This window comes from Camelus bactrianus, unplaced genomic scaffold (genome assembly GCF_048773025.1).
Source record: "Camelus bactrianus isolate YW-2024 breed Bactrian camel unplaced genomic scaffold, ASM4877302v1 HiC_scaffold_43, whole genome shotgun sequence".
NCBI lineage: Eukaryota > Metazoa > Chordata > Mammalia > Artiodactyla > Camelidae > Camelus > Camelus bactrianus.
In genome coordinates, this window is record NW_027413959.1 from 7,380,608 (window position 1) to 7,395,447 (window position 14,840).

General features: G+C 47.9%; 1 protein-coding gene across 47 annotated transcripts in view; it reads right to left on the minus strand.

The window, feature by feature from the left end:
• Positions 1-14,840, minus strand: part of LOC141576892 (uncharacterized) — a 195,064-nt gene that overhangs the window by 156,691 nt on the left and 23,533 nt on the right. For 46 of the 47 annotated variants that reach the window (XM_074360229.1, XM_074360225.1, XM_074360238.1 and 43 more), the window contains one exon: positions 13,004-13,724. The gene's annotated coding sequence lies outside the window, so the exon portion shown is untranslated. The remainder of the gene's footprint in view (positions 1-13,003; positions 13,725-14,840) is intronic. The other variant, XM_074360218.1, reaches the window with a different exon arrangement.

Below are 14,840 nucleotides of genomic sequence, written 5' to 3' on the forward strand. Positions count from 1 at the left end.
ATGGTGATGTCCGGAAAGTAAAATGCATGGAAATATCTCACTGCTTGTGCACGATATCTGCCCCCAAATTGCCCCAAAATCATGCTGACAAAGCACTACTGAGCCCTCTCACTACAAAAAAAAAAGAAAAGATAGAGAGAGAGAGAACAGAAAAGAAAAGAATAAAGCTAAGAAGGCATATTTAGGGTCTTCCATTGAAAACCAGCAAGCATCACTGCCAGTATCTCAGCTGGAATGGTCCTGTCTTCAAAAACCACTGCACAGTTACATTGCAAACGTGATAGACATATATGTATTCCACGTAGATGATATTACAGTAGGATTTTTCTTTTCAAAATTTCCAGTTGCAACATTAACACAAGAGAGTTTATGTTTCAGCTTTAAAAAAATCAATTATCTTCCACTTTCTTAATTTTGAACCTATTATTATTTTATAAAGGGTGCTATGCTGCAAATTATAAACCAACTGTTTGGCTTCTGCCAACAAGAACTTTATGACTTCACTATTTCAAAGCAAGATTTAATGATGCTTTGAAATGTGGGGCCTGGGGCGCTCACTAACAGCTCTTTAAATACTGACAAGGATGTGCTATTTAAGTAATGCAAAGGCTCTAAATCTACATTAACTCAGAAACCAAAGAAACTACACCAAAGCCTTACTTTATCATTTTTAAATTTTGCTATGCTTTTGAATATTAAATTTCTTAAAAGATAAGATTTTTTTTTTGAGAAAGACAGCAGCTGTATTAAATTTCCTCTCACCAAGAAAGCAATCTTTATCAAGAATAAATACCCCTATGGAAATCCAAAAGACGGGACGTTTCTAGCTAAGTGAACATGCAGATCTCAACACAAGCCTAAATCCTATCAGATCTCACCCGAACGAGCTCAACAAAGTCCTGGACTACCCTGAAACTTAGCTCTACTGTTCCAAATTTTGGCTGAGCTAAGATCATCACACAAGGCAGGGAAGAAGAGAAAAGTCCACCTGGCTGCATCCGTTTTCTTCCAGCCACAAGGTGCCGTTAGGGGGTCTCCGTTAATAAGCCCTCCCCATGAGGAAATCCGGCATCCACACTGCCCCTGCCGTCCCCAAGCAGCCCCGACGCCCCTCTCCCACTGGTGGCTCCCCAGCCTGTCAATGGTCTTCTAATGACCCTCCCAGTTGCTGGCACTCTCCCCCTCTTCCCAGCTTCACACACACACACACACACACACACACACACACACACACACACAGCCAGGACAGCCTTCCCAAAGCACAAATTTGATTACGTCACCCCCACTTCAAACCCTTCAGAGGCTCCCTGGTAGAGTTCTAGCCCCACCCCCGACCCTGCTCGCCCACCTTCACCACAGTACCCAGGTCCACAATGACCTCAGGTGCCCCCTGACATGCTGCTACTTCCCACTTGCCTCCAGGCTCATTTTGACGGTTTGTCAAGGAAGCCTTCCTTCCCTCGAACCTCTGCCCTTTGGGTCAGGTGCCCCTGCTGTGTTCCTAGAACATTCTACGCTAAGACAACTTCTGACACTGCTAAGCTCTCAAGAAGCAATACATTTTTCTTACTACTGTGAGTCCACCCTCTCTCCCCTGGACACTCAGAATTGCATGTGTTATGAATAAATGAATGAAGGGGTGGGTCTCAAAGGGACGGGCAGAGTTGCTCTCACCAACCCCGACCCCTTCTTTCTGTAGAACATCAGAAACAAAACCAGGAGTACCTCTCCTGAGGGTCACTTTCTGCTGACACACTTCACTGCCTCTTCTGTGTCAGTTCTAGTAAAAAAGCAAGCTCCTCCAAAACCCTCCATCCCTAGGCCCACTCCAGGGTCCTCCCAAGCAGGGGCACCCTCCACCCTGGACCACACAGTGCACTCTCACCGAGTCCCCACCCCACAAGCCTCCAGGCCTCTACCCGGGCTGCTCCTGCCACCTGAGTCACCCTCTTGATTCCTTCTCCTGGCTGACTCTTACTCTGTCCTCATAACTGAATGTAGAGCCCATTTCTTCAAGGAAGCCCTCTCTGATCATGTCCTTTAGCTCTTGGCTGGGCTCCGTCTACAGCAGGACTGCTTGGCGACCAAATGGTGTTTGTCCACCTGCTCCTCGGAGACCATGACCTCTTGGAGGCCACGTGGGAAAAAGGAGTGAGACGACAAGAGGGGTTGGAAGAGCAAAAAGCAAAATCACAGCCCAAGTCCCAGATTCAAGGATTCCGTCTCAGAAGAAAAGAATAAAATATTTCATACGTATGTCATTTGGCTATGAGTTTTGTGGCTCATGGAAAGCAAGAGGTTGGTGTTCTAGTCTAAAACCCAAGTTACATGCAAAGAAATGTACATATTCATATCCAAAGGAAACCAGAGCTGCTCAACAACAGTTTGCAGTTAAAATCAAAGGAACTTTGATAAAGGCAAACTCTCTCTCTCTTTTTTTTTTTTTGTATCATATAGTTGTAGAAGTATTTGTATAACTAAGGGATGGCTACAGCCTATGATTCTGCACTGGAGTGTTTGGGGCTGAGGAAGCCCAGATTACATGCACTGTGTAAATACAATCACACCAACACACTGACAGGCGCCCTAGTGGCTGAGCTGAAGTTCCAAAGCAGACAACCTTACGTTGCAAGACAGCTCTCATTAGAAAGTAAGGTATGCAATGTTCTGTACTCAATTACATACGTTATATGGGCCATTAAGCGATAGTGCATCTTGTCTAATGAAACCCCAAAATAAATTGTTAACGTCGATTCTCTCCTTCTGACCCTTCTTTGCTAATTTTGGATATCAAACCCTCACTCCATACGGAAAGCTCAGATCTACGCTGCAGCAGGTTACATCCCGTGGAAGAAAGCCTATCAAGGGAGAACTGGAGAGTTTCCCTTCAGAAGCTGCTAAGTCTGGTTTTGCACCTGTACGTCATTTGCAACCACGTCAGCGTCAAAGGAGTAAGACCTTAACTCTGTGGGGCGAAAATCACTGTGGTGCTTCTGAACCATTAAAGAACACTGAGCTTTGTGAAACAGTCCTGAGGCACTTAAATCGTACTTTTTGTGAAAGGCTCCAAAACTGACCCAATTCACCAATCCAGGTACAACAGGGAGGTACCGGAATTAGTAGATAGAACATGCCCTTGAAGTCTGACAAGGCCCTGCTTGAATCCTGCTACAGCATTGACTAGCCGCTAAACGGACCAATCCCTTAACCCCTCTGAGAAGGCTAGCCAATCTGCAAAAGGGGGCTGCCACCGCCCACCTGGGGGACATGGATGTGAATGCAACACGCAAGTAGTGCGGCCGACTGGTACCTGACACGAGGCCTGGCTAGTTTCCCTCCGCTGCCCTTCTCCCCCTTTAAACTTGCATTGTTCCCCCTGGTAAGGGTCAAGCCCCCGGACCAGACTGCCCGATTCTTCTGTGTATCCCCGGATACATGCCTTACCTTTAGGAGGCCAGAAAAAGAACTATCTCCTCCAACGTCACTATCAATGTTCTTAAGAGTCTGGGTTTTTTTAACTCTATTTTGCAGGGAGACTATTCCAGAACTGTCCAACCACCATTCTCCACTTTGGCTCCTCTCCCAGCGCCCGTCCCTTCTCACCTCAAATCTTCTGTCTGCTGGCCTTTTGTTCGTGGGAAAGAGAGTCCGCTAGGGTGGAGACTCCCTAGGCCTCTGTCCCTCCCAAACAGGTGAGTGTGACTACCTTCTCCCCACTCCCCACTCCGACTCCAGCTTCCGAGGAGGTTCCCCTCCCGGACCATGCAGCCTCTGCATCATGCCAAGACGCGCACGCGTGGCCACAACCCTCCCTTCAGATTTCTTCCTGGGTGGCCCTGCCCACCCCGAAGACCCTTAAGGATAAATGCCATTGCTCTGAAAATCCCAAATACCACTAACTGACACACCAAAGCTGCATGGTCTGGGCTTTCCTCCAACCCAGGCACAGCCCTGCCCCGCCTCAGCCTCAGTCTGCACCTCTCGAGATGAGCTCATCCACCTGCACGGCTGTGAACACCAGCTAAGAATGACGACCCCCAACGTGTATCTGTGGTCAGGCTCTTTCACCTGAGCCCCAGGGACATAGACCCGAGTGCCTCTTTGAAGTCCTAACTTGGATGACAATTGGAATCTTAAAAATGCCTCATGTCCACCATTTACTCTAGAGTTCGATTCCTGTCAGGTACCTCCCAGGCTCCCGATTTTAGTAACAGACCCAGAACCCACCTAGGTGTTTGAGGTCACATTCAATTTCCCCTGTTCCTCCCCCCGGCCCTGCCCTGGAATCAGTCCTGTCATTTCTATCGCTAAGCCAGTCTCAAGTCTGGTTCTGCAAGGACCACGGATGGAACCCCACAAGCTCATAGCAAGGTGCAGTGCGTCACAGTCCTCCGAAGAGAGCTACCTGGAGAGGGAGGCATCTCCTGCCGCTGGTCACCTCAGAAGGCACTGGATTCTCACAAATGAGTCCCAGGAGAAGGGACTCAAGTTTCTCCTGTGGTCTGAACTTTGAAGGGCCCGAGGTTTGGGGCAGTTCCTAGTTAGCAGACACACCTGCCAGTGAGCAGATGAGGATGGGGGAACCCAGGCAAGGCTGTTCTCACTCCAACCCCTGGGCTATCGGGAGCCACGGGAAAGGCCTGTGTCCAAGGCACAGCCCAGCCTTCACAGATCCCAGCCTGCATTTGCCAACCCAGATAGCCTAGACCCCTACTTGCTACTCTTACTTCTGTTCTGTTCCCCCCCAGAATGCGATGGACTCTTTCAGAAAGTCTGGCCTGTCTCAAGCGAGACCAAGTCAGTGAAGGATGAAGTGTCCACAATTTGACCAGGGCATGAAAGGAGAAACAAGGTCTCATGGCCAGCATGACTTTGGTGGCCAAACCCTTTCCCCGGGTGAGATGAACCAGGGTGTGGGTGAGAATGCAAGGTCACTTCACGGCTGACTGGGGTGTTGGAGGCTCACTACCGAAAACTAACGACACGGCCGTCAGTGGTGGACGTCAGCTGCAACAGACACGGAGTCAGCTATTTACTGCCAACATGGGTTAATAGTAAAGGCTGGTACAGGGAGGCCTGCATGGCTGCTGAGGCAAACCACAGACCCGGCTCTGAATGCCCACTGGCTGGAGCAGAGAGGAAGCTACGGTCCCCTTTAGCGGTCCCTGTGTCCACCAGATCCAAGTGAGCCAGCTACTTAGGAGAAGGCCATGTTGTTCTGATACTCAGAAAAACCAGCCTCGTAAAGGGAAAATAAGAGTGGCATGGAGTTTAGACCCGCTCCTGCCTCTCTATGAAGGCAAAGTAAAGTAAATGGCACGGGGAAGGTGAATGCAAAAACAAAAAACAAAAAAACATAAAACCGGTGACTGCTTCCTCCAACAGCATCCCCTGCAGCTGCTCATCTCCGAGCCTGCCACTTTCTCACCAGTGACCACCGGCCAGGAAGCTCCGTCACACACGTCACACAGCGACAGCCCGAAACCGCGTGCTAAGCACGTTTGTGTGAAAGACAGAATAAAGGAAGATGCTGCAGATTTTGACTTTCCAAGTTTAAATACTCCATGAAAAAATCCCTCAGCAGCCGCCTAATTCAATTCGCATCTCGCTTCTTCAAAACAATCAAACAAATTTAATAAGTGCGCATTTGTCACCAAACATAAGGAGGACCAAACTGGTTCCTCAAAGCAAGGATTTTAACAGGTATCAAACCCCAGTGGGTGATGTGCTAACAAAGCAAAAATTCCAAAAAACTAGAAAATAAAAAGATGACTAGGATAATATATGGATCAAGGCAACTGTTAAGGTTTTTGCTTTTTAAAGCGATGGGGACAGCATGGAGGATAATCTGGCTATTTCCAATGCAGGGTGTGCACAGTCCACTTTTCAGACGCAACAACATGCTCACAGGGCGGTACAAGATAGAAAGGGAAATAGAAAAAGGAAAAGAGGAACAGCGAAAATTAGAAACACATGAGAACAAAAATAACTGACAGCAATTACAAGAATTTAGGTGAGTTTGGTGAGGACAGGGACGAGGGGACGGTGAGACCCACCCTCACCTATTGTTCCAGGGAAGGCAGGGGCCTGAGGCGAGGGGCGCTCCCGGGGGACCCCAACGTGGTCAGCGCCCCAAAACTAAACTTCACCTAGATGCGTGTAGACAGCTTTTGAGCTACAAAATGTGGTCGCATTTCAAGCTTTACAATTTTACTCACTCCCACCAAGAGTAACAGGAGAGAATTAGGCTCTGTTCCTGCACGAAAGCATTGTTTAAAGAAAGTAATGACTGTGGAATAGTAAAAGCAACAATGGAGTAAAAGTGACTGGAGGAGAGCGTACTTGACCCGAGCTCACTGGCCGCGTTATCTCACTGACGTTCAGATGCTGGCTGAGCCCTTACGGTACCAAAACAGACAGATCCACCAGGAGGGAGGTTTAATGCTCTGCTGTATTTTGATGCCGAAAGCCATGCCTGGTACACGAGGTTCTGGGTAAACAATGGTGACAGTGTCAACCACTATGGGCTAAGCACACAACCAGCTACTCCGCCAAATCCCAAGGACACAGTTCAAAAGGCAAAAACAAGCTGGCATTCTCTGGTGGGTCTGCAGACTCAGAGCCAAGCAGTTGCTGAGCAAACATATCACAAGTGATTCCTGTGACAAAAGAGGAGGGACTGGCCAGGGGGCTGGGGCAGGGCTCCAGGCTTCCACTGCTCACCCACCATTCAGTCCAGGGGGATAAGGTGGTCCCTGCTTACGTTGCACCGATGCACCTACATTCACTGACGCCTGGGGACTAAGCAGGAGGTGACAGGTTACGGGAATGGAGCCAGCCTGGGAGTGGCACGGTGCTGGCATCTGTGCCCTCGGCTTTGCCCAGACCACTACATCTGCCAGCTCATCTACAAGAAGCAGAAGGGGAGAAAACCGTGTAGATCACAGGGCCCTGCGAGGACAAGTACAGGTCATGGCCACGATATGCCTCGCCCCTTCCTTAAGCCATAGAGGTATGTCCGGGGAGGAAGTGAAAATTCATCCAGAGCCCGCCAGGCACCACAAGCAGGTGGGACTCGGGTCCCCTGTGCCTGTCACTCACAGGAATGCCCTGGACTATCTTTTTATCAATTCTCTGGCATCTTCTCCTCCAACTTACCAACAACCAGAAAGTAGAATCTGATTTTAGACTCACAGAGAATCGCAGAACACCTCCTCCACTTCGGGCCCGGCAGCACGTGCCAGGTCCTCCGACCGTCACCTGTGGGACTGCCATAAGCCCTCTCCAGAGTCAAGGCCCGAGGCCGTAGGCCGGGGGGACACAGATTCCCACAATCTCCCCAGCAAATAGGGACCACCTCTCGGCAAAGGCATCTCACCCTCTTCTTCTCGAGGGATACCTCAATAGATACACAGGGAAACAGAGTAGAAGGTTTGGGTGTAGGCAGCCCAGAAGAACTCGTCTGCACTTCCAAGGCAAAGTGGGTCCGTTGACCTAATCACAGGGACAAAGTGAGGACGAATCTTTCCCTGCTGTGCCCCATACTCCGTGACATGCCTTTCCCTGCGTAAGAAGTTCATTTGGAAGCCCCTGGCAGTGTTTCTGTTGTCCTAAATTGGCATGGTGGTTGTCAGGCAGGGAGACAGGGCCTGGGCCGTGCAGGTGCTGGACCTGGGAAGCAGGAGACACTGGCTCCACCCCCAGCTCAACCAGCGCCTCATTCTGCATCTCAGGATTCAGCATGACATCTATAAGCAAAGGAATGAGACTGTCCCAGGAGAGGCTGTCCAACAGGAATGAAATGTGAGCCATGTAAAGAAAGTTTCCCAGTTGCCACATTTAAAGAGGTAACCCCCCCAAAAAAACCCCTAGAAACTGATTTTAAGAACATATCTTACTTATTCTACTGTATGTAAAATACTATCATTTTGACATGTAAACAATAAAGAAAGTAACAAGATTGTTTACATTCTATTTACTAGACAAGTCTCAGCGTCTGATGTGCATTTGACGTAGAGCACATCTCAGCTCAGAGTAGCCTCCTCCCCAGCTCTCCTAGCATCAGTGGCTTTGGCTAATCTATTGGACAGCAACTCCAGGGGTCACACCAGGGTAATTGGCTGAAAAGCGGGAGTAAGTGTCAATAATAACCCTAAAAGAATCTCTCCGAAACAAAGGCGGATTCACTTTTAAACGTCTGAAAACTGGCGGGTTGCTCCTCCCTCACGCCTTGGCTACAAGACAGCCCTCCTCCTTGCTGATCCCTTTCTGGATGTAGGGAAGCAACCCTTCACATAGCCAGGGTGGCCGGGCATCCAGGTAGACTTTCCTGTTCTCTGTGTCCAGTCCCACGAAGTCCTCATTCTCAAACAGGATGTACAGCAGGAGGATCTTGTCCCCAGACTTGTCGGATGCAACGTCCAGCCACTTGGACTTGAGCATGATGAAGAGAGACTCAGTGAAGTCCTCGATCCTCTTCTCCACCACCCAGCAGTCCTCGTAAATTGACGGCCACGTTGGTGCGCGGCTGCTCGGCCACCTCCCCATGCAGCACAAAGACAAAGAGCCGAGAGTCATAGAGCGTGGTGCCATACAGCTCCTCTGAACGTGGAGCTTCTCGAAGGTCTTGGCCAAGAGGCAGTCGGTAATGGTGACAAGGCCCACGACCTTGTGGTGGGTCTGGAAGTCGCTCCACCCATTCTCGGGCGCATAGTGGTGACTTTAGTGGATACAGAGTGCCCACTGCTAGCCGCACGGGCTGATTTGCCTCACCAAGGAGATTCGCTTATAGATGCATAACAAATTCTGCTCTGAGATGATCCCCACGGGTTGGACCACCACGGGGAGAGTCTGGTGGTCCTCAGCACACTGCACGTAGTCAGGGATGTTCATGTTGCAGGCCCTGACGAGAGGGAAGAGGAGACCGAGGTACATACTGTGCTGCGGGCTGCGGGCCTCACTGGGTTGCGGTGACCTGGTGTGTACCAGTCAGAAGGCAGGGGAAGCCCAAGCAAAGCCGGGGGTACAGTTTGTCCTCAGCGTCTGCACATGGCTACCGCAGCTCAGATCACATTACGCAGCTTTTGGTCTAGGCCTCCACCCTCTGCAGAAAAGGGTCATTTCTTGTTTTCTGTTTCCAAGCACCTAGCCATGCCCTGATGCAAAGTCAGTGCTCAAAACTGCTGAATAAAGGAATGAATAAAGGAACTGCTTCCACACCCCTCAGCAGGATATAATGCAAAGAAACACAGTAGGATCAAAAGACCTGGATTTCAACTCCAATTTATTTTAACTCCTAAGCTGCAGAATACTTGATAAGAAAACTTGCTTTGGGGAGGAGGGTACAGTTCAGTGGTAGAGCACATGCTTAGCATGTATGAGGTCCTGGGTTGAATCCTCAGTACGTCATTTAAAAAAAAATGAAACAAATAAATAAACCTATTTACCCCCCTCAAAAATATTTTTTGAATTCCAAATTCAAGAAAAAAAAAAACACCTTGCAATTGACTCAACATTGTAAACATGAGTATACCTCAATTAAAAAAAAATCCTTGCCTTACAAGAATATATTTGGATTATGGAAGTTTACAAATGTAAAATGCCTAGGGTACCACCTGCATAAGAAGAAGGAACTGTTCAAATTTACTATCCCTCATTTATGAACTATATTTCCTTTGGGGGTTTATAAACTCTCAGAGCTAATTTTCTCAGATTTAAAAAAAAGAAGGAAACATTACCAGATTCTCCATACTGCTGAAGAATCAGATAAACCTATGATAGCATCTGACCCACAGAGTTTACTCAATAAATGCTTGTTGAATGAATGAACAAGCAAAGTGAATGCTGCTCCCTGCCACAGAGCATAATGATGGTACTGCCTGGAAATCCCAATCCCACGTTTCACCCGACTCTACACTAACCATGGGTGACCTGGGCAGGCCTGTGTGTTCCTCTTAACCCCAGTTTAATCATGAATAGAAATGAGGGCAATAACACAAACCTCAAAGGGTTAGTGAGTCATTACTGAATTGTATCCCAACTTTCCAAGATGGAACCTTTAAAGAAACTTGGGCAAAAAGTCCGTAGGCCCTCTCCATATTATCTCTTACAACTACATGGGAATCTACATTATATCTCAAAATAAAAAGTCTAATTTATTAAAGAGGCTATTGAGGTTAAATGAGCTCACTGTCTCAAATAAGGAACACACAGTACAAATAGGTCAATGCCCAGCCCATGAGATACACTCAGTAAACATTCCCACTGAGCCCACTGGTCCCTCAAACTTCAGAGCACGATGATGTGTCCTCATGGCCAGAGGCCCCTGCACCTGAAACTAACAAAGCTAATGGTCCCCACTTTCAAGAGCTCCTGCCGCCACCGTAGGTCTAATTTTGTACTTGTAATTTTTTTCTTTTTATTAAATAGAAAAACGTAATTGCATAGCCTTCAGGTCACCAAAACAGACTACAGAGATCATGATGGCAGCCCTTCTTCGTGAAACAATAAAATGAAAAGCAATTTCCACAAGATCTCTGTGTAAATCTACTAGGGAACTTCATCCTGGACTGAGAGGAAGAGGACTGGGGAGGAGGGGGCAATCTGCGGCACACAGACCCAGGGGCCACCTGTCCCACGATGGACTTTAGACCCAACACTCACCCTCAAGGAACTTCAAAATAGACACAGACAGAGTGCTGTGGACAAGATTTTTTTTTTTAAAAGAAATCCCTGATTCTCTCGCAGGTTTTGTTTCTACCGAGAAACAAAAGTCTTATGTGTATAATGTTTCACAAAAGACTTAAACTATAATCACCCCAACTTGACGCATTAAGAAACTGAGGGAGAGAGGTTTATCACATTGTGCAAGATTAGAGAGAGGCAAAAAAAAAAAAAAGATTAGAGAGAGGCCACGTCAGACACTGTATTTAAATCCAAGCCCCTGTTCCAGTGCTCACACTAGAAAGTGGGATATACTGCCCCTTTCCTGCCCTCTCCCTGCAATAAATGTCTGAAGAGTCTTTTCTGTGCCACCTGGAATCACAATAACTTCAATTTTCCACAAAGAGCTATGTCACTCCATGGAGGATGTGTCAAAATCTGTATGTTGAATGGGAGGAGAGATTTGTATATTCGGTTTCTCAAAGGAAACATGGCTTAAAAGGAACTGAAAAGCACTTTTCTAGTCTAAATCTTCATTGTGCAGAGAAGGAAACGGATGCTCAGAAGAGATGAGGAAAGGGCCTTATTAACAAATATTGCCTCAGCGCAGCACCAAGCCAGCCTTGGGCACTTCTGGGGGAGGATCTGGAAGGCCCAGGAGAATGAGTCTTAGAAAACGGAAAGAGAAGAAGCATACGAGGCCCCGTCTCTACACCACCATACCATGAAGTTCCACCAAATTACCCAGTATGGGTGCAGCCTACATTAAGGTGGGCTAAACAGGTTATGGAAACCTGGAAGTCTCAACCATAGTGGAAATTCCAACGTTTACTATGTTTTTTTTCCCAGTTCAAGCATCAGCTCAGTGGGCACTCTGTACCAGGCACTACATGAGGCCTGGAGTTCTACCAAATACACAACTCTTATATCACGTGTGCAAACCACACACAGGCCCACCAGAAGGAAAATGCCCACAGATAAGGTGGAATTACTGAGACTGAAAGCAGCCAACCAGCATATATTACTAGCAAAAACGGTGCTGCTACAAATAGACTCATGGACATAGAAAGCAAACTGTGGTTAGCAGGCAGGAAAAGGGGGATAAACAGATACACATTAATAAATATAAAATAAATGACAAGGACCTACTATATAGCACAGGGAACTATATTCAATTTCTTGTAATGAGTTGTACTAAAAACAATCTAAAACATATGTAGATACATATGCATATGTTTATAACTGAATCTCTGCTGTGCATCTGAAACTAACATTCTAAATTGACTACACTTCAATAAAAAATAATTTTAAAAAATAAGTAAAAATAAAAGCAACGCCATTTAGAAAAAATAAAAGAATACTCTGATCCCCTTAGCTGTAGGTGCTGGAGAATTCTGGTTACAAAAACCAAGTCCACTGGATCACTCCAGCACTGGCTGTCACTCTTTCTGACCATCAGAGAGTCACTTGGCTTCAGTGAGTTTACTTTTCTCTTCTGTGAAAGGCTACAGTTGCAACTAACGATGTATAGAATCTCATCATTCACAAACCCAACAATTAAAGAGGACTTCCCATAGGCCAGGCTCTGGAAATATGAAAATATAGGGTCCGAGATATATTCATGGGTAGAAGAAATTTATGCCATAAAGACATTAATTCTTCTTGCTTTGATAGACAGATTCAATACAATTCTGTTTAGATTTCCTACCAGAGTTTTTATGGGTAACAAGATAATTTATGGTCAGGAACAACCAAGAAACTTCTTTAGAACCAGCACTGGGAAGGGGTGGATAGGTCATTCATTTCCACTGGTCTTTCTGAAGTGATGAAAACGTTCTGGAATATTAATGATTGCACCACTGTGAATATGCTAAAGGTGCTGAATTGTAGCATTTAAGTGGGTGGACTTCATGGTGTGTGAACAATATCACAATAAAGATGTTAAATGAAAAAATATTTCTTGACAATTATTTTTCCCTCTATACTACTAGTCTGCCCCACAATTTAAGAAGAACAAAAAAACCAAAACAAACCAAATTTTGCCAGGAGCTCTTTAGGACTGCAAAGTCCCTGAGTCTCCAACTCCTCTGGTGGTGCTGTTCCTGTTAACACACCCTAGCTGGGCTGGGCTAGTTAGGGACTGTAAGTATCTTTTTAAGAAAGACGGCCACACGTTTCACCCTGGGAGAGGGAAGGATGGAGGATGTCACAGCCTCATGCCTTCAGCTCATTTTTAACTGAACCAAGCCTTGCTTTCAACACTGTAATCCCTCTCACTATAAAAACAGTGACATCATCAAGCACCGCCATCAAAACACGTGAAAGTGTTCAAGGTACTTACCTGGGGCAGAAACACTGAGGGAGGAGACGGAAGCTCGCTCAGCACTGACGCTCCCTTTTCCCGACTCCAACAGGAGAAGCTGGGGTTCACAGCCGGAGGCTCTCAGCCCGGGGAGCAACGCCCACACCACTGAGCTGGTCCCCAGGGAGCGTGAAAGGGAGAGGAGGGCAGCCCCGGGGTCGCGGGTCAGGGAAAGCGGGGGGGGGGGGACGCGGGCTGTAGCCCCGCTCGGAGGCCAGCCCCAGCCCCAGCCGCCCGCCCCCGTCCTGGTCCGCAGAACCCGCCCGCACGGGACACAGCCAGCCCAGGGGCGGGGACGGGCCCGCGGCCGAGGGGAGGCAGCCAGGGAGGAGAGGACTCGCGGGCGGGAGAGGGGAAGGGGACGCCAGCCGCGGACTGAGGGGAGCCCGGCTGGGGCGAGAGGCGGCAGGTGCACACTTGGCCCTGAACAGCTGTGGCCGGGGCGCCAGGGCAGGAGCCAAAGTCCTACCGGGCGAAAGAGCTGAGAAGCCTTTGGGGCCGATCCCCGGCTCGGAGTTGCAGCTTCCAACCCTCGGTCCAGCTGGCACAGACTGCGCATGCGCAGGAGGGCCAGCGATCCTCTCTGCGTTCTGCAAGAGAAGTTGGGGAAAGGAGGGACGGAGAAGATGGGAGGAGGAGGGGAGAAGGGGAAAAGTGGAGGGAGAGACATGGACAGGAGGAGCAGAGAGAAGGCAGGGATCTGGAGTGTGGAGGAGAGTAGCAGAGATGGAGAGAAATAGTTTTAACTCTGGGGGCATCCTGAAGGAGGCAGCAGTCCTGCCTCTGCACACTTCTCTAACCCTTCAAGGCCCGCAGCTCATATTTTACCTCCCTGGCACAGCCCTCCACCCAAGGCTTCTGCAGGACCCCTACGGGGAACACACCCGTTGCCCCCAAGCGGAGCTGGGTTTCCTTTTGCTCTGGGAACCAAGCACCCGCAGGTGTTGTCGCTCAGAACTACCTTGGAAAGAGTACATATTCCCCTTTTACACGCTGGGACACAGGCAGGCAATATATCTGCCTTACCTCCACTGTCATAGGTGTTGTGCTGGCGGGGACCGGGAGGTACAAAGTCAGATCCCAAAAGGAGCATACTGCCTGAGTTTTGGTGCATAGTCCCCATCCTTCCTGGGTAAACCACTCCCCACACTCGAGGAACCATCAAGGGCACACACTATGTCCCTGAGTGTGGGATAGCTGCCCTCAAATCCAGTGCCCAGCTTGCTAGGAAGATAGGAGTGTTACTGAGTCCAAATTCATTCTCCTTAATGCAGGACAGGCCAGTAAGTTGGGAGACCAGGTGTTGGGGCATGAAATAGCAACTTTCTGTAGACCTAGATGGCAAACTAATGTCCTGGAAAACCATCTCCCCAAGTCAGAATTCAGGCTCCTTTCCTACGAGCTTGGTTTTTGCAATTTTCTTGATGTTGTAATTCTTTGTTGTTAGAATCCTTTGTTCTTGCAGCTATCTACCTGGGTCAGATCCCTGTAAACCTCCAACAAAACAAACGTTATTTTCTATTAGGTAACTTGTTATCTTTATATGAATGGAAAAGTGTTAAATATCCTTAAAGGTCAGAGCATTCAAAATAGGCTCTCCTGTATATTTTAGGCTCTAGGCAACATTGTTTTACAAGCAAGATGAAGCCTAGGAGACAGAGCACAGGGTTTAGTCAAAGGAACAGATCTAATATGGAGTCAGATTTGTTCTTTTCTATTACCAGGGCAGAAGACACATGAGGATTTAAATCCCTTTAAGTTAAAAATAAGTAATATTTTAAAGGAATTTACATACATAGGTCGGAATGTGCATAGC